Source organism: Rhopalosiphum maidis, chromosome 3 (genome assembly GCF_003676215.2).
Source record: "Rhopalosiphum maidis isolate BTI-1 chromosome 3, ASM367621v3, whole genome shotgun sequence".
Classification (NCBI taxonomy): domain Eukaryota; kingdom Metazoa; phylum Arthropoda; class Insecta; order Hemiptera; family Aphididae; genus Rhopalosiphum; species Rhopalosiphum maidis.
Genome location: NC_040879.1, coordinates 8127347 through 8149833, shown reverse-complemented (window position 1 = coordinate 8149833; position 22487 = coordinate 8127347). Strand labels below are relative to the sequence as shown.

Genomic DNA, 22487 nt, shown 5'->3' with positions numbered 1-22487 from the left:
TTTACATTTATTATGTAAATAATGTTGTCCCAAAAAAATGACAAATAATAATGTGCATTTTATTTATGGAAATTATACGGACATAATATTAAATAAATTAGGTATAAGGTTTACCTACGGAATACATGATTCACCGTCAATTTATATAACATCATGATCGCCGAGAGTGTACAACTGGCAAATTGTTAAACAAATAATAATCTACGTACTTCTTACAATAAGTTTCTAATATTTAGAAAAAAAAAATCGCTAAAAATTGTCAAGGGGGTGGGAGATGAGAACTAGAAACCCACTCGGGAGACTTAGCCCCCCGCCAAAAGTCCTAATCACAGTGCTACAGTGCGTATCTATGTATAATAATGAGTAATAAACGATGACCTGTGGTGGTGGTGGTGGTGGTGATATGGCAGCGACTTATAGCCCCGCAGAGAAACACGCGCATTTCACCGTATAGGTATAATATTATACACTTTCTCGCGCGTCCTTCTTCTCCGGACGTCGCCGCCGCCGCCACTGCCGCCGCCGTCGTCGTCGTCGTCGTCGTCATCGCCGTTGCCGTCGCCGCCGTCGCCGTCAGTGTCCGATTTACTTCCGGCCGACCCGACGGGCCACCGCGCAACACACACACGCACACACACACTCTCGCGCGCACACGCACACACACACACACACGCACGCACCTACGCAAGGCACACGGACGACAGTCACAGAATCGCGCGAAGAAATCGCGTACATTACACTAGTGCCGGCAGTTCGCGAACTCAGTAGGTACCTAAATGCAACCGCGGCAGAACACGCGTAAAAACATCGAGATTTCGACTGCTCTGTAATATCGTCCGCGGGAATAATAATAAAAATAATAAAATATTTTCGTTTTTTTTTTTCGCGCTATACTATTCTTTTGATACTTTTGATTCTTTTGGTATATTCGCTCGATCGCAAGACCACCCTTTCTCCGCCACCGAGTGTCGTCGGTTTTCTCTCTCGAAGTTTTAGTTTTTTTTTTTCCGTTTTATTCGATCTCTAGCTGTTTATCGTATTGTCATTAAACAGAGTTCGCCGACGGTTGACTTTCGTCCATTTGGCCGAAAACCGATCACTGCCTCAGTGCACCATCAAAGGTACGTACACGCGTAATCGTTACATCTCGTCGACATTTCGCATATATATATATATATTTAAGTAATTATTATAGTAATATTACAATATGATAATACTTTCTACTATATTATTTAACGTTACGCTGTTATTACTATAGATATTTTTTTACCCGCAGCGTCTATTCAATATAAATTTAAATATAGTTTTTTTTTCTTTTTTTCGCGATTTCGGTTTTCCTCGAATCATTATCAGTATTATTCAGCTTGAGGAAAACCGTACCAGCTTAAAGCAATACGCGTAGCCGGTAGAACAGAAGTCTGTCGATTTTATTTTGCTGTAGGTACCCCTGTATTAATAATTAATATAATGTTATAAAATAGTCCATTAAGCAGAAATTAAGAAAATAATACGGGGGTTAAACTTTTTCTCAAATAATTCCTACCCACCCCTCCCCAAGTACACGTTGAAGAATATTATTATACATATATTATTATATGTCTTCGGGGAGGGTCCAGGGGTCCGGACCCTCCCCGAAATTTTTAAAAGTAGAAATATTTTAGTGATGAATATAGTTTATTGACTATACAATTTCAACGTTTATATATAAAAAAAAATTTGGACCCCCCCCCCGAAATTTTTTTTCAGTTACGGCTTTGGGTATTAGTATATTGAAATGATTTTTATGAAATATTCAAATTTGATTATTTTAAAAATTAATTTTTTTCTCAAAATTTAAAATACATTTTTGCTATATAGTGATATTATTTTTGATTATTATTAACTGTCACTTATATGTTTCTTATTATATTGTATTATTGGCTTTTGCACAATCGGTAAAAAAAAATAAAAATAAAAAATCTATAAAAAAATATTTAAAAGTTTAGAACACTGTTATGATCTCGTATTGGGGAATGTATAATTATCAGCATTTGTTTGCTTATTTAACATTATACATTTGTTTATAATTTCCCCTAGGTTGTGTTTAAATCTCCGCCTATAGGAAAGGCGGATTTGGTATGGATGATGACCGAAAACCGCTGCGGCCGCGGTTGTTTGCGATTTCTAATCTATTCATTGCTATAGGTAGGTTTATTGCAATTCGCGGTGCATCTGACAATAACCAAAGCGTATATCACTAATAATAGTACGTTAATATAGTATACGATGGATAGATAGTAGTGGAAAGGTTATTATGATTTTTGACGATCATTCGCGGTGATGGACAAGCGTAGTGCTCGTCATTGTTTTCGATCTAGTTTTGTTTGCATCAAGTCGAGTGTTCGAAAATCTAAAACTATACGTATTTAGGTCGTAATTCGATTAAAAGTGTTTTTTGTTTCCTCTTGTCACTAATATTACAATACATTGTGTGTACATTTCGCATTGTAGTGTACATAATATTATAGGTATCTGAAAACTTTCATCGACAATATTCCAAAAACAATTTATTTAATCGATCAGAGATCATTAAATCGCGTGTATGAGAACATTATGTATTATTAGTACTTGCATAAAAATATCAGTCGAACAGACCATAGAATATGACGTATATATGTCGTTTTCTCGTTTATTGAGTACAGACCCGTCCCTGTGCATTCTATTGGTGGTAAACCTATGTCAATAGCTGTAAATGTAACGTTAAAGACTTTCCGGAAACCTATCAAAGTAGGTACACGTACCAGAACAATAGATTAATTATTATACCACGAATATCACTGAAATAATTTGCGATAAAGGTGGGCTTACCTATCGATTAATATTATATTAGCAATATATAATATAAACGTCACTTTACAATATTTTATATAATGCTGCAAAGGGTTTAAGGTTTTATAAAATATACGCCTACTCTTGTATACATACTTCACCAATGAATACATGAATAATCTTTGCTATAAAATCGTTTTTTTTTAAGGACGTCTATATTGTATTTTTAAAATCGTTTAGTCGATAGCGTATAAAGTAATCTACATAATCAACACAATAAATATGACAATATTATAGTTATTCCATTATTTCCATTTAACATTGATAAGTTGCTTCCGTTTTTTGGTTCCAATATTATAATGTAATAATAACAGATTTAAACATAATAACATGTATCATCAAAGTAATTAAACTAGGTATGTCCTCTTGACTATGCCTATGTGTCACATTCACGTATATAAAAACTCGTTTTACATGTAGACAGGCTGCAAATTAAACAAGATCGAATGAAAGTTTGCTTTTGTTCTATACCTCGGATTTAAACAACGTAATTGATTTATTATTTTGTCGCAATAGGTTTCTTTTAATTAAACAAATTCATAAAAAAAAAAAAAATATTTTAACAATTAATTAATGAAAAAACACGTGCGTAAGTAAAGACGATTTCTATAGGTATAGTGAATTTATTGCCCATCTTCGACGTTCACCGTCACCACGGGTTCCCTTCAATTTGTTGACCGTTTTTTCTAACGTTTTTTTCCCTAGTGTATATCGAAAATAATATATTAACACGTTCTTCCGTCTAGCGCCTGTCCGTTTCCTGAAATAGACAACTAAAGCGTTTACCTACGTGCGCAAGTATCTCGATGTCGACAGGAGTACAGGACTCCCGCCGTATGTTTAATCTGCAAAACTGACGGAACATAAAAACGTCACGTTCGTTTTGCACTTTGGCTTAAAATGCTCACGCGCGAATACGTGTAATAACTAGAATATATTATTAATATACCTAGTAGTTAAGACTTATGGCTGAGAATATAATTCCCTAAAAATTCAAAATTATGAGCAACCGTAAAATGTACTTATATTATTTTTAATTTAAATAAGTTTTGAACCAAAATTTATCGTTATATGTATATAAAATTTAATAAAAGCTTCGCAGAACTGCACAATTTCGAGTCTTTTATGTGTTTTTAATCTAAAAAAAAGAATTTTTTCATTTAATTCGTCATTGCCAACGCTAATCTCGATTTTTACTTAGTAGGATCAGTTTGAAAAATTACGATTTGTACAAACCTCGTAAGCTCGTTACAAAATTATTATACTTTATCTATACTTAAAATAATCAACTTGGAATAAAAAAAAAATTAAACAAAATCTCGGATATACCATATACATAATGAAATGTAACTTATCACGTATGTTATTAAATGAACTTAACGTAGTTAGCTTTGGTAAACAATGCAAAGTGCATCGTAATCCCAGCCTCAGTAATAATAATAAAATATTAATGATAGGTACGTATTGGCAATTTGCAACGTGCTGTTTTCGCAGAAGTCGATTTTACTAATTATTGCACATACCGATTAAAAGGTTATAGATTTAATACGCCGATGTCAGTCCCGACGACTCGACTAACCGTTATAACAAATTATTTTGCCTACACAATGTTTACAATTTTTTTCACGATGATTCGACAGAAAGCAGCAGAAGTATTTGGAAATGGGTATGTGCTAAAAAATATGTAATATATATATATATGATATATGTGATATATTTACGGTCGCCAAAATGTAATTGACCAGTTCGGTCAATTACTATATCAACTGGCGCGTACTACGAGAAATCAGAACGGACAAATCGGCAGTGTCTATATATAATAATATATAGGTATATTCGTACAGACTTTAATAAAATCGGATGAAAAAAAAAATGTTATAGGTACTGATCAAAATATCGTATTTTCACACGCCTTCGTCAAAACGGACGTCAGTGTAGAAAATTGGTTTTCGTTTTTATACGTATAGTTATAGGTACGCGCAGGCAGTCAAAGCGATTATTTTATTAGATATTTTATATAGTGTCATTGCCAGTAAATTGCCGTAGCGAAATATTAGGAATTATTTTTTTTTTAACACTCGCACGTTACGGTTAGCACTTGTAGTCTGTAGTGCGGTGTATATAATACTGTTATGGCATATTTTTATCGAACAAACATCATTCATTCTGTTCTACTGCAGCGCGTTTTCCCTGCGCACCCCCTCTCGTCAATTACATTTGTTGGATTAGATTCAATTCGTGCGATCCTTAACAACCATCCCCATAATGGCCATTTCCAATGAAACTACATGTACATATAGTATATAGCCTATATATATGTAAGTAGGTATATATTATTATATTTTCTAAGGACTATTTCCGAACGTAATCGAATAAACGAGGAACGGAAATATTGCTTCGAAGTCCCCGCCAATACAGCGCAATATATACAATATTATTTATTTATATATAATAGTGATTATACTATATACAAGGTGATCCATTTAAGCGTAGTACTAGTGTTGGTTAAAAAATTCTTCTCAACTTTTTTAAAATTATTTTTATTTTTTTACTTAATAATTATTAGGCATATATATGCCATTATTCATTACTGTTTTGTACCCTATCGGCACAGGGGTAAGTACCTATTCAGCAAAATGTCGGTCTTCAATATTTTAAATACTTACCTAAAACAAGTTCTAACTATTTGTTTGAAATTTGATTTTTATGTATCAAAGTAATCCGTAAAATATTATTACTCGGAATCTGAAATAATCGATAGCAAATTGTTAAAAACACACTTAAAACAAAAGTGTGCAATAACATTAAATAATCAATAAACATCTAATATTATTTGCAAAAAAAAAAGTTGAAATTTTTTGAAAAAATGAGTGTAAACTCTTCGAATGATCACCTTGTATATTATGTACTTACAATAACGCGAAACGATTCCCTATTGTCATTTTTATTCGCACACGGTTAAACGATTTGTTTCAGGATTGTTTTCGTAGCGGGTGTTTTAAAAACATTCAATAGTAATAATAATGAATGATGATAATATTGCCAGCAGTCTACTTCAACATTTTGAAAATTTGCCAAAATAATAGTACACACAGACACGCAGTATACTAATACACCATAATCGCGGTATTCGCAAGTTTCAGCTATACCTGCAGCAGTTCGCGGTGTATAGTTGTATAGTTGTTGTCATAGATGAGAGTTTAAAACTCTATATGCCATATAATTATTTTATTATTGTGTTTTATTAGAAATAAAAATTAATAGTCAATAAATTTCGATTTTACATTTTGAACAGAGTGATGAATGTATATAGATTTTTTAATGATGTATTATTATTTTTTTTTCTTTTTGTGTCTGTTATCACGTTTTGGAGTAGTAATAGTGCTTTGATTTTTAACTTAAGCCCCTATTGAAAATTAAAATAAATCTAGTTAGTACATTGGGGAGTAAAAAATAAAAAGTAAAAAATTTCCAGTAGTTTTCAAATGCGCCAGGAAAAACCCTAAAAAAGTAACGGGAAAAGAGAATTTTTACGCATAACCAGATTTTTTTTATTTTGCTGTAACTTAAAAACAAAGCACTGTAAATACTTAAAAATTTTACCAAGTGTTTATATAAGCGTTATCTATTTATGATTAAATTTTCAAAATATTTTGACTTTTTTTAAGCTATTAGCGGACAATTGAAATTTTCGATTTTTCTAAATTTTTTTCTTGAAATGCCTATAAAAAAATTTGGCACTCCAAAAAATCTTTAAAATTTAATACAAGATTTATTATAAGTTGTACATTATTGTGGTAAAATACAAATCAAAAATCGTTAGTCACAAGTTTTGTTTATAAGCATTTAAAGTTAAAATGTTTACAAAATATGTAAAAATCGCAAAAATTAGCAAGGAATTTTGAAGTTGAAAATTCATAAAATTTTTGTGATTTATACCTTAAGTTAAAATACCCAATACAAGGTTTTCCAAAAGTTTTCCTTCAAATAACTGTAAAAAAGTACTCTAGCGTAAATATAGAAAACATTTTGTGAGCGTATGAAATTTATTTTTTACGAAATCTCGTAAAATAACGACATATTATTACAATTTAAATATAGGTAATTATATAATATATTTTAAACTAAAAAATCATCTCCGTTCAGAATCGATTTTCTTTTACAAAGATACTTGTCATCGCATTCAAATTAAACACGTCCATTATGACCTACTCACAATATCTACTATACAGCTGCAGAGCGATACCCACTTTCCCACCATTTTTTTTTTCTATATTATAATATCTTCTATCACAAATTATACAGACGGTAACTATATATGTCATCGATGTTTAATATTTTGTTTTATTTTTATACATGAGGTACTGTAATAGATAAAATAGTTTATTATTACAAGTAAGTATATATATATATCTGTACGTGGTTTATTCAAATATTATATGTACGTATATAAAATGAACACATTATAGTGTACCTATATATAATATATAATATTATACTTAGAGCGATCGATTCGAAATGAACGACGTTCGTGGAAGCGATTACTTGATATTGTATCCGCCAACAAGGAGCATCACGAATAAAATAATAATATTAAATTATAAGAAATGATTCTTCTAACAGTGCATTAACACTCCACTATTATGCCAAAAATCCTTGTCATTTTGGAAAAACATAAATATTTTTTTTATAGAATTCAAAGTTGTAACACAGTAGCACTTGAAATTATTCATAATTCTTATACTTAAGTTTTTACTTTTTTTAACGACAACATACAATTTTTATTTTTTACTCCGAAGCAAAATATATTTCCGAGAATTTTTATTTATAAAAATCGAATGTCGAATGTCTAATTTAAACTTTGAACACACATATAACAAATTAACTTGTTCGACATTTGATTTTTATACACACCGAAATTCTTGGAAAAAATATAAGACCAACATTTTGCGGGTTCCCGCCTGTGTCACAAACTCGCACAAATACACCAAGTGACAATGACGTGGGAGGTTTTTATACCACTCCAAAATGTTATCGAAATTAAAAAAAAAATGCAAATAAAAATTAATCAACTATTTTATTATAATATTATTATAACTTACTGAATAAGTTAATTTATATTTATGTAAATTCTAAGAAAAATATTCTACTCTGTAGTATAAAATAAAAAGCATTTGCTGTTGCTCGCCAGTCATAAAAGTAATGGAATTGAAAGTGACGATAAAAAAAAAATGTATTATTATTATTTTAAATTTTTTCCAAAAAACGACTTTAAAACGCGTGTAAGAAAATTTTTTTTAATATCGTGAATGATTTCCGAAATACGAGTGGTTGTTTACTGTTATTATTGTTAAAATCGATTGATCCTTCCTGTTATAGTTTTTGTTATACAATATATAGATAGGCGGGATTGGTACGTAACGTAACTGGTTGATCTGTCCAATTGCACTTCGCCGACGCCGCCGCCACCGTCCGTCATCTCGTAGAAACCCGGAGGCACGTGTTACGTCTTAGGTGCACTTTATAACACCGTCATCATCACGAATATCATTGCATGTTATGCTATTATATTGTACACAGTACGTCGTACACCTACATCGCATATTCGTGTATAGTATGTATGTAAACGTGTGTGAACACGCGTAACACTCCCGACTCGCATGTAATTATAATATTACGTATATTATAATAATAATACGTGGTTCCGGTCTTAAGCGAGATTCTGGTTTATACCTGTGCGGGTCGTGTGTAGTGCACGTGTATAAATGTATAATATAATATTTTATACCGCGGATGTGTGTATAGTGATGTCTAGAAAGTTTCGATTCTTCGAATTCCTGTGTATAACGACGGCGGCACGGCGATAGTCCGACGTCTGCCGCACTGTATACAAGTAGGAAGTGATTGGTAGGATTTATTGATCGCGCGCAGTTCAGCATTCACAAATCTTCTTTCGGCGGTCATGGACGTTCTATGTTCAACCCGGGATGCACCGGAACGGCCGCGATACGGTCCAGTGGCTGACTATGCGCCGAAGGATCTGTTGGACTTCATCCGGTGGGCAACGGGCTGTTCGTGTTAGGTTAGAGTTGGTAAACGTTCTTTCTTACGGCAGAGGTGAAAGATATATGCGTATTATTGAATAATATCGATGCCGGATATATGTTATTATTGATATCGTTAAAAATAAAAGTGATTTATAAGATTAAAAAAAAAAACTATGTACATTTTTTTAAATTTTATATTATTTTTTCATGCTTATCATCCGAGAGCAACTCTTTCAATAACATTTCAAAATAAACACGCGTTAAAAAATCACTAAATATATCAGGGAGATGATTTAATTTGAGAGTCGGTCAGAGCAAAGTTTTCCCGACAGAAGTTTTCTCATAGTCTGCCACTGAATACGGCTAATTCTCTTCTCCCATTTCGACGAGTGATTGATAACAACCATTTATATTAATAGTGATACGCGTATACGATTTCTCGTATGATTTCGCTAGACGCTTTTTTTTTTACCGATTGTGAATAGCTGGAGTGGAAAGTCTGATGCAACTAGGTTTATTGTGTTCGAATTTTTCAATATTTTATATTAATACGTCAACTGTTGTAGTACGTACCAAGACAGTTTACGATATTAAAATATATGGAAAGGTAATAATTATTCTCAGTATAATTTTCGAAGAAATGCGAGTAAAGACGAAATCCTAATAAATAGAAAATATTTAACCAGATGTGATTTTAAGCAAAACTCTATCCATTTTGAGTAAGCCCCATTATAAAATAGGTCTAATTCGAAATCAGATCATATTCATGTTCTATATCTATATGCATGCGTCTACATAGCTGTTATCGCAGTTTTAAAAATATTTTTATTTACCTACGTGTTCCAATATTCTTTTGAAATAAATTATAGTAAATTTATTATAAAATTATGTGTAAGATATACTTATGAAATATGTAATGGCGTAGTAGGTGAAAATTTAAAAATATTTATATGGTTATACTATATATCCGGGTATCTTGCATGTACCCTTCAGAAACACCACTGGGGATAACGTATAGTATTAATACGATAATATATTACATTATAGTACGACGATAATAAATAACATATTATAGGTTATTTTTGAAAAATTCTTTACGATATTGCCGAAGTGTCAAAAATACAACTTGCAATTGACCTTCTACAAATTTTTTTATATTTAATGGGTGCACTCTTTTCTATTTATCATTTTTCTTTTCAAGTTGACGTCTTTTATACATCGCATAAATTATACTAACGCTTTCAATAGTGTAATATGTTTCCATTTAAAAAATAATGTAATGACTATAAACTGATAAAATAATGTTTGTAAAAATATACATAGAACAACTGCACAACCACAATATCTGCACGACTAAATGTAAAATAAAATATAAATTAGATATTTGATTTTAAAATTGGCGGGAAATAATGTACGCAGGTCATTTGTATCGAGTGATTGTCTAGTGTGAAACCAAAATGAAACGAGCAATTTAAAATCACGTTAGCCGAGTGAACTTTCGTTTCATTAGGAACCATCTTTAAGATAAAATCTATAAATGGTGTATTGTATTTAAATTGCTTTTATTTTGAATTAGGTTGAAACTAGAAGTTACCTCATATATAATGTAATACATATAATAACCAAATTGGCAAGTTAATAAAAAAATATGGAACTAACTTAAGTTAGTTTAGTTAAGTTTACGTTAAGAACATAAATCTATAAGTTTATAGTTGATAAACAATACCTTTAACTTTAAAAGTTTAAAGTTAATATGGATAAAAAAACTTAATTAAGTTAAAAAACAGGTAATCATTTTTTTTTTAATTTTGACAATCAAATGAGCGTTGTGGGATATAAAGTATGCTTTTGTGATTGTGTAAACTAAATTATTAAATTAAAGAATACATTTATTTTTATTAAAATAATTGAATACAGAGTGATTAAACTAAAGTATAATTTTTTTATTAAATATTTTAAGGATAATAATATTTATTAACGTGATTTTGACTTAACATATTATTTTAGAAATTATATGAAAAATCTTAAGTTATTATTACAATGGAAATAGATTCTTATTAACTGTAGTTAGATTATTTATTATTAAATTGAAAAAATAAATAACTTTTTAACTAGTTAAGTTATTAGTTAGTGCTCACAGTTTATAATAACAATGATAAATAAACACAAAATTATATAATTTAATATCACTTAGTCCGGTTTACACACATATTATAGTGAACGGACATAAATAATATTTCAGTCCCATCGTACGCATAGGAAACAGTTTTGTACGTGTATCATAAATCATAATAATATTGTAATTTAATTTTATAAGCAGTAGTTAGTTATGACGAATTAAACCACGGTCGGACGTTAATGAAATGATTTCGATCATCGCTCATCGCAACACGCGCGAGGATAAAACAGAATTTCGTTCCGCGTACATCACGCGTGTTGTACTGTGCAATCACAGCCCAACGGAAAGGGTGGTGATCCAAACTGTCTAAACGCCCCGCTGTGTACGAAATAAACCTAATTTATTCATTTCGGCGGTAAATCCGTGTATACAGAGTGATTCACCAAGCATGTTCACCCCCACGTTTCATAGCGACGGGACACTCTGTAGGTATAGTGTAAGAAAATCTTTAATTTTAAAATATGATTTTAAGTAGGTATATATTTAAAAATTCCAAAAATCAGAGTTTGAATTAATTAATGTTTAAAAAAAAAAATGGAAGTGAGTATGCTTAGTAAATCACTCTTCTGTATAATATTTATTATGGCCTATAGGTACACGATAACCGGAACAGACCCGGCTACACGCCAGGTCGGAGAAGGGTTGACGTGACTGCGTTTCGGAACTATTGCGTTTCAATAGGCCTATGTGATTGCTTTCAGTTACCTATATATCGCTTGTATAATACATGAATATGATGTGTACCCACTTTGAATATTATATCACAAGCGTGCAGATATAATATAATATAATATATAGTACTATATAAAAGTGTCTATACAAACACGAATAATGTTTTTGACTTTAAATTTGACAATAGGTCAATTCACTCTAGGGCCTCACTAGGGCACGAATTTAAATGCCCTAAAACTACTCTATGGACAATAATTAAAATATTATTAGTAGTAGGTATACTACAAATAAATACGTTCACGATGTTTCTATCAAAAGGAATGATAACAATATTGCTTGATATAAATTTATACTAAAAGTTCGTATAATTTATTAATATATTTACCAATAATTAACGAATTACCCATAAAATACTAAAAGAAGAAAAAAATACTCCAAATATGGACACCAGAAAAAATTTGAAAACATAAGTTTTACCAATGAATTTTCTGCAGTTACATTAAACGAATTATTTAGGTTCTCGTATTTTCAGGATTAAAGCATTGTCCTATAGCACTCGCAAAATAATGCACTTTAAATTGAAGTCCTGGCCATAGTAATGACTTTGTATTAACGTATATTTGTATGATAAAATCCGTGGAGATAAGTGACATTAAATAACAATTAATAAATAAACGGATTATGCCTTTATACGGTGAGTTTATGAAAATCTCGTCATATTCACGGGTTAAAATAATGTATTGTACCTAATTATAAAGCTTAAATGTAATATAAATAAGAGCCTTAGAATGAATTAATTTCGTATAAAAACACTTTGTGATATTATACGTTCTGCATTATATAGCGTTGTCGTTCGTACTGCTATTCACGACAGACAGTTTGGCATTCAACGGAAAAATTTCATTTTAACTCACATTTGACACACACATCAGCGCGTGTCGTGTTTATGTTTATTTATTTATTTTTATTTTTTACATTCTACCCATAAAGCTTTTTATGCGAGTTTACGTATATATTATAATATACATATTATGTTTATGTACATTGTATACGTACGTCTGTTGTAGCCGTCTAATGTTTTCGATTGCAAATTCGACACGCGATATCTCTATTGTCGTCGCCGCCGCCGCGTTTCATGTAACTTTTATTTGTTTATTATTGTATTTTTTTTTATCGTACAACGCCGAATGGGGAGAGGGCTCTTTACCTGTTTCTCGTTTCTAATCCGTTTTTCACATGCCACTCCGATTTCCCCACAGACAAAAACACATCGTGTCGTTTGTTTATTATTATTATAATGTAGATATATTATGTAGGTATATATTATGTCGGTGGTCGATTTATTTTTTTTCATTTATTTTGCCTGCAAGCAAAAGTCAAAACTGTACTTTATTGTAGCAATAAAACAATAAAATATATACGTTATCGATGCGGACAAGTGACGGACCAAATTATTGGAGTGTTACAAGTATACTAGTTAGCTGTTTCTCCCTTAAACATAGGTATACCACACGACATAATTCTTACGTCCGAACTCTGCTTATAAAAATATGGTTGTCTTCCCAAAATTAAATTTAGGAATAACAACCTTTTTGAATGTGTGTCACTCACCTGCGTGATAACTTAGTTTAATAATAATAATAATAGTTACCTAAATAAAACATTATTATTTTGAAAATTAAATAGGTACGTCTTACCTCTAAAATATTCAGTTAACGTAAATTATACTTTACCTTTGATGTAGGGTTTACTTAACCCGTAGCAATAATGTTGTTTGGTATAAGTTATTTCAAAGTCAACATTCTTAGTAATCGACAATTGCGGTTGAATGATAAACCATGTATCAAGCGTATCTAAGTATAAATATGTTTATTTTTTAGAAGTTCAAAAAATGTTGAATATTTATCTAAATAATAATATGTCGAGTTTTCTAACGTTTAGGATGTATATATACTTAAATTTTAAAACGTATATTTTAATTTCACATATTATATTATGCCGCAGAAAGCACAGCTCCAAATAAGTAAGCATATCTTAAAAATGTAATTTACGTTTCATTCCTCGACAATTTACCAGAAGATTAATATTTTTATTTCTGAAAAAATTGCCTTTATAATAATCCAAGTCAATAGAATTGGCACCGAGTGTAATAATATTGAGATGACTACATAATACACGCAGCATTACGTATAGAATTCCAAAAAGAAAATCGATTATTGCCAGACCGGCACACGAGACGTTGTAATGCCGCAGACGATATTTATGTATTACAAGCATCACGTGATATTATTATAACTAAGGCCCGGATTTTTATGCAAAAATTATTGTTAAATATGCACATATTTATACACTCAAAAATTCAAAAGTATGCAAAAAAAATGTATTGTGTGTTAAAAAAACCAAACATAAAAAAAAATAATAAAAATAAGTATTAAGTGAAAAAAATATACAATTTAAATACCATTATTTAAAATATGTATATAGCATAAAATTGTGTATTAATTATAATTGAATGAATACCAGCATAATGTAGCAAAATGTGCTTTTAAACTATCAAATTGAAAACTTCTACGATTGTCATGTAACATCACCTTGTATTTCGAAAAACTTCTTTCTGCGCCTGCTGACACAACGGGTGCGTATTTGAAACAAGAAATATCTTCGGATGACAACTCTGCAAGGTCTTCATCATCGTTTCTTATTCCTTCGCTTATAATTCCAGAAAATTTTTTTTTGTGATAATCTGGGATATTTTGATAATACTTCTTTAACTTTGGAAAATTGAATACCTCGTCCTCCTTCACACAATTTATTTTCAACATTTTGAACCAATGCTAGACTTTTTCCAAGATTAACACCCGATTTTTCTAGACATGTGATGGTGTCTGTTATGCATTAGAAATTCGATGGAATTATCAAAAGTTCGTTTTTGATCGAAATCATTAAATAATCGTTGTGAATTTTGAAAAGATTTTGCATCATTTTGATATACTTAAAATATTTATTAAGTATTTATTAAATATGCACATTTTATGTAATTATCCAGAAATATGCAATTATTATGAATTTTGGTGCAAATATAAAAAAAGTTAACAGCAGAATTTACGTATTACGAAACGTCAAGATATTTAATCAGAATTATTTTAAGTCAAATGTAGAAGAATATGCATTTGCATAAAAATCCGAGCCCCATTTATAACCATATATAGCTACTGCATAATATAATAATTATTATTTATGTATTTGACAATTTAAATCAATAATATACAATGTATTTAAATTACAACTGTCGTTAGAATAATTATTGACTTTGTAATAGTTCGACGGGGAAAATAAAAACTATCAGTTGAAATTTAGTAAACGTGACATATATAGGTACTTATAGTAACTATAATATATATTATATAACCATTTTACTGTTATATTATATAACTGAATTACATAGGTACGCCGCGAGATCGTGAGATAACCTCTCCCGAGAAGGGAAAAGATTTCTCGTCGCCAAAATAAGACGTATTTTACCTTTTTACGGTATGTTTATGCGGCGGAAGTGTGTATTATTATGTAATACACTCGGGCTATAATATTATTTTTGTGCGCGCAACTCGTACACTTCAAGTCACAATACTTCTGTTGCATTTGAAACGTTAACCGTCTTTTACAATATGTATGGATGGCAGGCGCAAACACAGGAAAAAATTTCGGGGAGGAGGAGGGGGTTGAAAAATGTTCTTAAATATCATACTATTCATTCGTAGGTCAGGGAATTTATTTTTTGTTCCTGATATTTCGGGGGGGGGGGGGGGTAAACACCCAACCACCCCCCCTACGTGCACGCCTGGTGGATGCAGTTTAATATTTATGCACATGCGGTGCTATGGTTTCTGTTTAACGTATAGTAATAATATAATATTAGACCACATTGTCCATAAAAATCTAAGGCGATGATATTGTTCAAAGCTACATTTGTTATATTATGTAACCATATATAGGTTAATACACATATTGCACATATAGATACTGCAGGTGGTACGTGCGTGATGTACACGCGGTGGCTGATCTAGTGAAGAGGGCTGCAAAGAGGTCAACGTCTCAAACAATAACTCCCTCCTCATATAAACTCTTGAACGTATTTGTTTCTTGTCGTCATTTCGTTTCGTGCCCTATAAACATGGTAAATTGATTTGGTAATTACTAATTAGTAAGTTAAACTTAGTTTAACGAGCCTATCGAGAAATGATGTCATCGTTGTTAATTGTTATAATATAGTATAAAGTAAGAATTTTGTAGACAACTATTATAACATACTCGTATATTTATGTGTAAACTTTATGCTAATAAAGTGGAGGTATGATGGGGAGAAAACTCTTCACATCTTACCCTGAAGCGATGTAGGCTTTATTCAGTATACAACCATCGATCATGAAATTTTGCAATGTAAGCCTTTTTTAACTACAAATAATTGATGGTGGTGGGTAGTATGTGGCACTGTAAGCAGATTAAGTGTCTTAAAATAATTTTTTTTAGTCATACATGATTATTTCATTTTACAAAAAATGAGGACTCCGGACTCTCTATTAGTGTTTGATGCCCATGTGATGCCACTGTGTCCTATTTATAATATAGTGATCCAAAACTGGTATTACAGCAGCGATAATATCGAAGTAAGGTATTTTTAACAGCAAAAACTCGAAAATTACTTTTTAGCTGTCCGCACGGGATACGCCATACAGACTACAGACTTGATATATTTCATACAGACAACCTCTCCATTAAATTATGTTTTTCACTATTATTTTTATCGTTATAATTTTTTAGTTTACTACAATACATACGAATAAAATTATAAACGACTATCTAGTTAATTATGTATCTTATAACTATTTAAATTTTAGTGAGCAGAATGTAGGAATGGCACAACGTACCCATCAAAAAGTTAGATTATTGATGATCCCCTACTCCGTTTATACATTTATAAAATTATAACTAATCAACTAATAACTGTACTAGTTCAAAATTTAATTTTTATATGTACCTGTGTACCTATATATACCTTCTCTTTGACATCTGTGTATAGAATATTTTTTCTCTATGTGATAACAATGCTGTGAAAAATGACGAAGACGGATTGGTTTTGAGCGGAGAAAATTTTAATCTTCTGATTTTAGGTCTTATATAGTATATGATATAGGAATTTAAACCAATGAATTATTCTGTGTCTAAACTGTGCTACAAATTCCGATCACAACGGTCCACGAATATTGCGTATTATGTGATAGAAATATGCTCGCATTTCTCGGTACTGCGAATAATTATAATATAGTTATTATACTAAACTATATACAGTAAAAATAGAACAATAGCCGCGTAAAGACGTTCTATATATTAATATATTTTTTGTATTATATATCATATATTCGAAAATCTGCTCTGTAGGTATGCATATAATTACGTTTAATTACAGGGTGATTCACTAAACATGTTCGTCCATATTATTTTATTTTATTTTATTTATTAAAGTTCTGATTTTTAAAATGTTTAAATATACTTAAGACCGTAGTTAAAATTCTTAAGATTTTTTCGTTATATAATTACTTTAAGAGTGTCCTGTGGTAGTACAAACTTCCTTTTTTTATGATAACCCCTCTTTTTTATTGTATAATATTATTTACTAAATAATATTTTAGAAAATATAGATGCATAACTATTTTAAAATTCAAATGAGTATTTTCTCAGTCATTAAAATATATTTTATTCTAAACGTAATAATGCTTAAAAATAGTCTTACAAAATTATAAAATGTATTTTATATTGGATAATGATGATAATAATATAGTATTTATTATACTTGGACTATTTTTATGAATAATTATAAATATATTACCAAAAGTCACTTATCGTCCAAATACATTACAATAGACTAATTATCTTAAATACACAGAGTTAAATAACTCAAAAACCGCTCGTTTGAATTTTGATACTAATATTGCAATTTCTAAGAATATTTGCTAAGTAAATTATGCTAATTTATCAATTATTTTTAAAAGATAATTTGTGATTTAAAAAACAGAAATTTGTATATTTCCACGGAACACTGCTTTAAGTAATATTAAAATTCCCATGCATTTTAAAATAAGTCTATAAGTATAATTAAGCTTTTCAAAAATCTAAATTTAAATGCTTATCTTATGCCAGACAAAAAATAAAGTGAGCATGATTGGTTAATCAACCAGTAAATAAATATTTTAAGTTGTTAAACGACGTTTTCTCGAGAGAAAAACGCTCGGAAAGGCGGTGTTTTGTCACGCCATCGTAACAACAACAATAATAAACTAACATCAATACAATAATATAAACATTTACGCGAGTGGGTAGGTAAGTACCTATTACCTACATAATATTTATATTATGTGTGGTTGTGTCCGACGTTAATGTTGAAGGGACACGCGAGAATTGTTTTATTATTAACATCGACCATCTCGTCACGTACGGGAGTTACAGTATTATCGTCACGATCACGATGTTTAGCTATTTAGGACGTTTAGGTAGGTATACACTAATAATATAATGTAAGTACTATATCGTTATTACAACAAACGGTAGTCTCTGTTCGCGGAAATCGTTGTGTACGGCGGGATACAAATTATTATATATCGTGTATCAACGATATGTATAAAAAATATTATGTAGAGCGTATCTAAAGGATTTAGTAGTTTTATATTGAAATTAAATTTAAATATCTTCCAGACGATACGATTCATATAGCTGTGTAAACCCCTGCTAATTATGACTGATAACGATGTGCAGCCGTTACATACGCGTACCTACGTCATTTGACAAATTCAAGGCATATAGTGTTTCGTTTCGGGGACGCATTGCCATATCATTGCCGCCGCTAAAATATACCAATCGAACTTCCAATTTACACCAAGGACGAGGGATTTTAATTTTTAACTCTGAAACAAATTTTAACGTTTGACAAAATATTATACATTTAAAATAAATCTATCTATTTTGTTTAATATACTCGATTTTTCGAAATATATACCTACACTACGTTTACTTAATAAAACAAACATCATGGTTAAGATCTACTACTATTCACTATAAGTACAAATTCAAATTTTAAAAGTGATTAAGCACCTAAATAAAATAGAACGTAAAGATATTTTTCATACGGTACAACTCCCAACATAATTTTATACCATTTTTTTTTTTTTTTTGAAAAGCTGTGAATTGAAGATGTAGAAATATTTTATCAGTGGTAGTTTTTTTGTACATTTCGGGAACGGAGGTACATCTCAATCGGCCTTCCCTCCTTAATTAGTTGTGCCAATCGTCTCCTATAGTCTACACAACCCATACGTTTGACTAATATACAAAATATTAGGCCATCTCGTCCAGATGATAATAAGGCGCAGAAAACGGTTTTGGAAAATCGTTATTGAATCGAGAATATTTGGAGTTTCTAGGCGACATTTATTATTTTTTTGTCGTTCGCCTTTGTCCTGTATAACATCTACATACATATATATATATGTAATGTGTGTTATGTTATTGCTGCAATCTTGTTCGCTAAACGGCTCTTCGTTATTCGATCGCTGTCGATACCTATAGGTAGTCGAATTTTTAACCAGATAACGTTTACAACAATCAAACGTCAGAGTGGTTTTTGTTTGCGATAACTGAACATTCACCTTTTTCCACTGTCAGCAATGTTGATTTAACGCGGTATAAAAATCGGTTTATCAATTTGCACTGCAATCGATCCATCGATCACCATGATATTATTATTACCCATAATTTCAACATTTCATAAAATATGAGAGTTTACGTTAAACCTACGCAAGGTGTATAACAAATATTGTTTCAATAAACGTGAGATATTAGAATGCTTAAACAACGGAATGTGTTAATATTAATATAAAATAAAAATACACTGCAGGTTAATTTAGCGTCAGAATCGAAAGTAAAAGAAAATTCGAATAAATTAATTGTTCGTAAAATCATCATACATTTTCCCGGAAACCATATTATAATATTATTAATATTAAGGTACTCGACAAAATAATTTTGAAACAATTTTTAATCAATTCAATCAATCGCAGATCATATAAGATATAAACATTCGTTTAAAATATTGTCAAATAATAGGTACATTATTTAACGATAACTTATTTTTTCACTCTGATGGATATTCGCGTTTGTACTGTTTGTTGTGAGAGAGCAGGGATAAGTTCTGAATTTTTTTTAATATGATTTTATACTATTTGTCTTGCATTTTTTTTTTTAAAGTGAGTTAAATTTTATTTATAATACATCTCAATAGTGTATTTAGAAATGTATTAGCTAAGACAATATGATGCGTTATACGCCCGCGACCCGCATGTGTTGTCATAATCTTACACACGTACTACATGGTAAGAGATTTGGGTTTAGCAGTTTCAATTATGTTTTTTAAATTTTAATAATTACAAAAAATATATCGATCATTAAATTTAAAAGAAAGAAAATATGATATGTGTTCTCTCATTGATTTTTTTTTTTTGTTATTTTATTATTATAGCGAGTTATAATTATTTTTTAATTTTAATAGTTTGCATATTAATATTAATTCGCTTTAAAATTAAAAAAAACCATTGAAAAAACATAAATAATAATATTCTTGTCTATAAATTAGATGATTGGTCAAATTATCATAATGTTAAAAGTAGCATCTTAAAATTGTCATTAACGTAAATTAGTTATGTAACACTTACTGACGTCACTACACAATCTGTAACTGAGACAATACATTTGAGATGGCAGGTGATATCACATCCTGGCAATATTATTTCAAATTTGATGTACATACATACGCATTATAATCATACAATTTATGATTTATGTATGCTAAAACATATATATATATAACCCAAATATTGTAGGTCGAAATATCAACACGATATTTCTCAAGAAAACTTGTTTTACATCAGATATTCAATATTTTGAAAAGTCATATTTTTTAACTACATTAATTTATTCTAATTTTTTTTCAGTATCAAATAGAATATAGAATAACAGTATAATGCAAATAAATAAATAAAAGTACAGTCCGTTTGATATCGATGCACAATATTATCTTTGAGAATATATTATATAATAGTCCATCGTCGCCACAATTGTAATACCAATTATAAATGAATTTATTGGTCTGATAAATTTTTGTTTACAAATTACGATTTATACAATGACAATTAATCTTATAAATGTAAATGTATTATTTGATAACTTAATTCTGTGAATGTTTAGTGGCTTAGTCTGGAAATAATTAATACATTTATAGATAGGTACATCGTACACGAGTGAATTAAATAAATACGTAATCAATAAATATACGAATAATAATATTATGTATTAAAATATTACTTTTGTTCAATCTCAAAATAGTATTTCAAATAGAATACGTGTGCAAAAAGAAACTAGCTACTCGCGAATAATATACGTAAACAATTTTGCGTGGATTAACTTTGAATCCATAAAATAAAATCGATTTAGTCGTTTAATTCCTACGTCAAATATCGACTGTCATATTTATTCATCATATCATGTAATGACTGTCAATTTATTATTATCATTAACATTTCTATTAGTCTAGGACCTGATTTATAAAAATAGATGGTCTGCACATATTTTACTTTCTGATCTTTTAATTTAACTAAACAATTTGTTAAACATTTTAGGCAGCTGACTATTAAATGCAAGTTTAATCCATAAATCACGATAATGTTTTAAAATTTTAAATTAATTACAATATGCATTTATTTTTTATTATATATATAAAAAAAATCTGCAATTAAATGGCAATAATGACAAAGAGTCCAGTTTATCTTGTGTTAAATTAGAGCACATTCGATTTTTTATATGTTCAAGTGCAGAAAATGAACTTTATTTGGTTGTTACTACAATATTTGTATATTATGATATAAACATATGTTTTTTGGATGGCCTTAACAATTTGGGGGCCTTGCACTTATGCACTGCTTGCACGTGAGTAAATCTCTTTGTCACAGACTCACAGCACAATACCGATAACCGATACTTTGAGTAAATTTAATAAACCTCGTACATAATTGTTTAAAAAAAATTAATGATGATAAATATTATGTAACTAGAAATTTAAAAAAATTATTAAAAATACCGACTTCAATCCTAGTCTATAGGTCAAAGTCCCGAAATCATCGAACAACTATTTCCAGGCTTCCAGCGCTAAAAACTCGTTGCGGAGTGTTGAAAAGGAAATTAATCTAAATATTAAACAAGGTCAATGATTTCACGGCAGATAGCTAATACTGAAACACTAAAATGTAAATACGAAGCCTATAAGTTAGACGGGAAAGATTTCAATAATAAAATTCAAAATAAAATTTTCTGGATCAATAGTAAGCGCACACCAGAAGACTATTATAGAACCTGGTCAAATTAGAAAGTTCATAATTTTCCGCAACATCGTAGTACAACATTTTCAACCCTTAGTCAAATGCGATGGTAGCCATGCAATAATAATAATATACATAATATATCATTTGTATCAAAGTAGACGTAGTTACCTATACTACGCACTACGCACAATTCTTATATGCATCCAAACTAAAAAGTAGCCGTGAAAGAAACTCGACACAATATATGCCCGAAAAGATATTTAAAAAAATCGATACAAAAAAACGTAATCATCCAGGACA

At 30.1% G+C, this 22487-nt stretch overlaps 1 protein-coding gene across 1 annotated transcript in view; it reads left to right on the top strand.

The window, feature by feature from the left end:
- Nucleotides 1-585: 585 nt before the first annotated feature.
- LOC113560244 (putative fatty acyl-CoA reductase CG5065) overlaps nt 586-22487 on the top strand; it is a 44618-nt gene continuing 22716 nt past the window's right edge. The window contains exon 1 of the mRNA XM_026966011.1: nt 586-1121. The gene's annotated coding sequence lies outside the window, so the exon portion shown is untranslated. The remainder of the gene's footprint in view (nt 1122-22487) is intronic.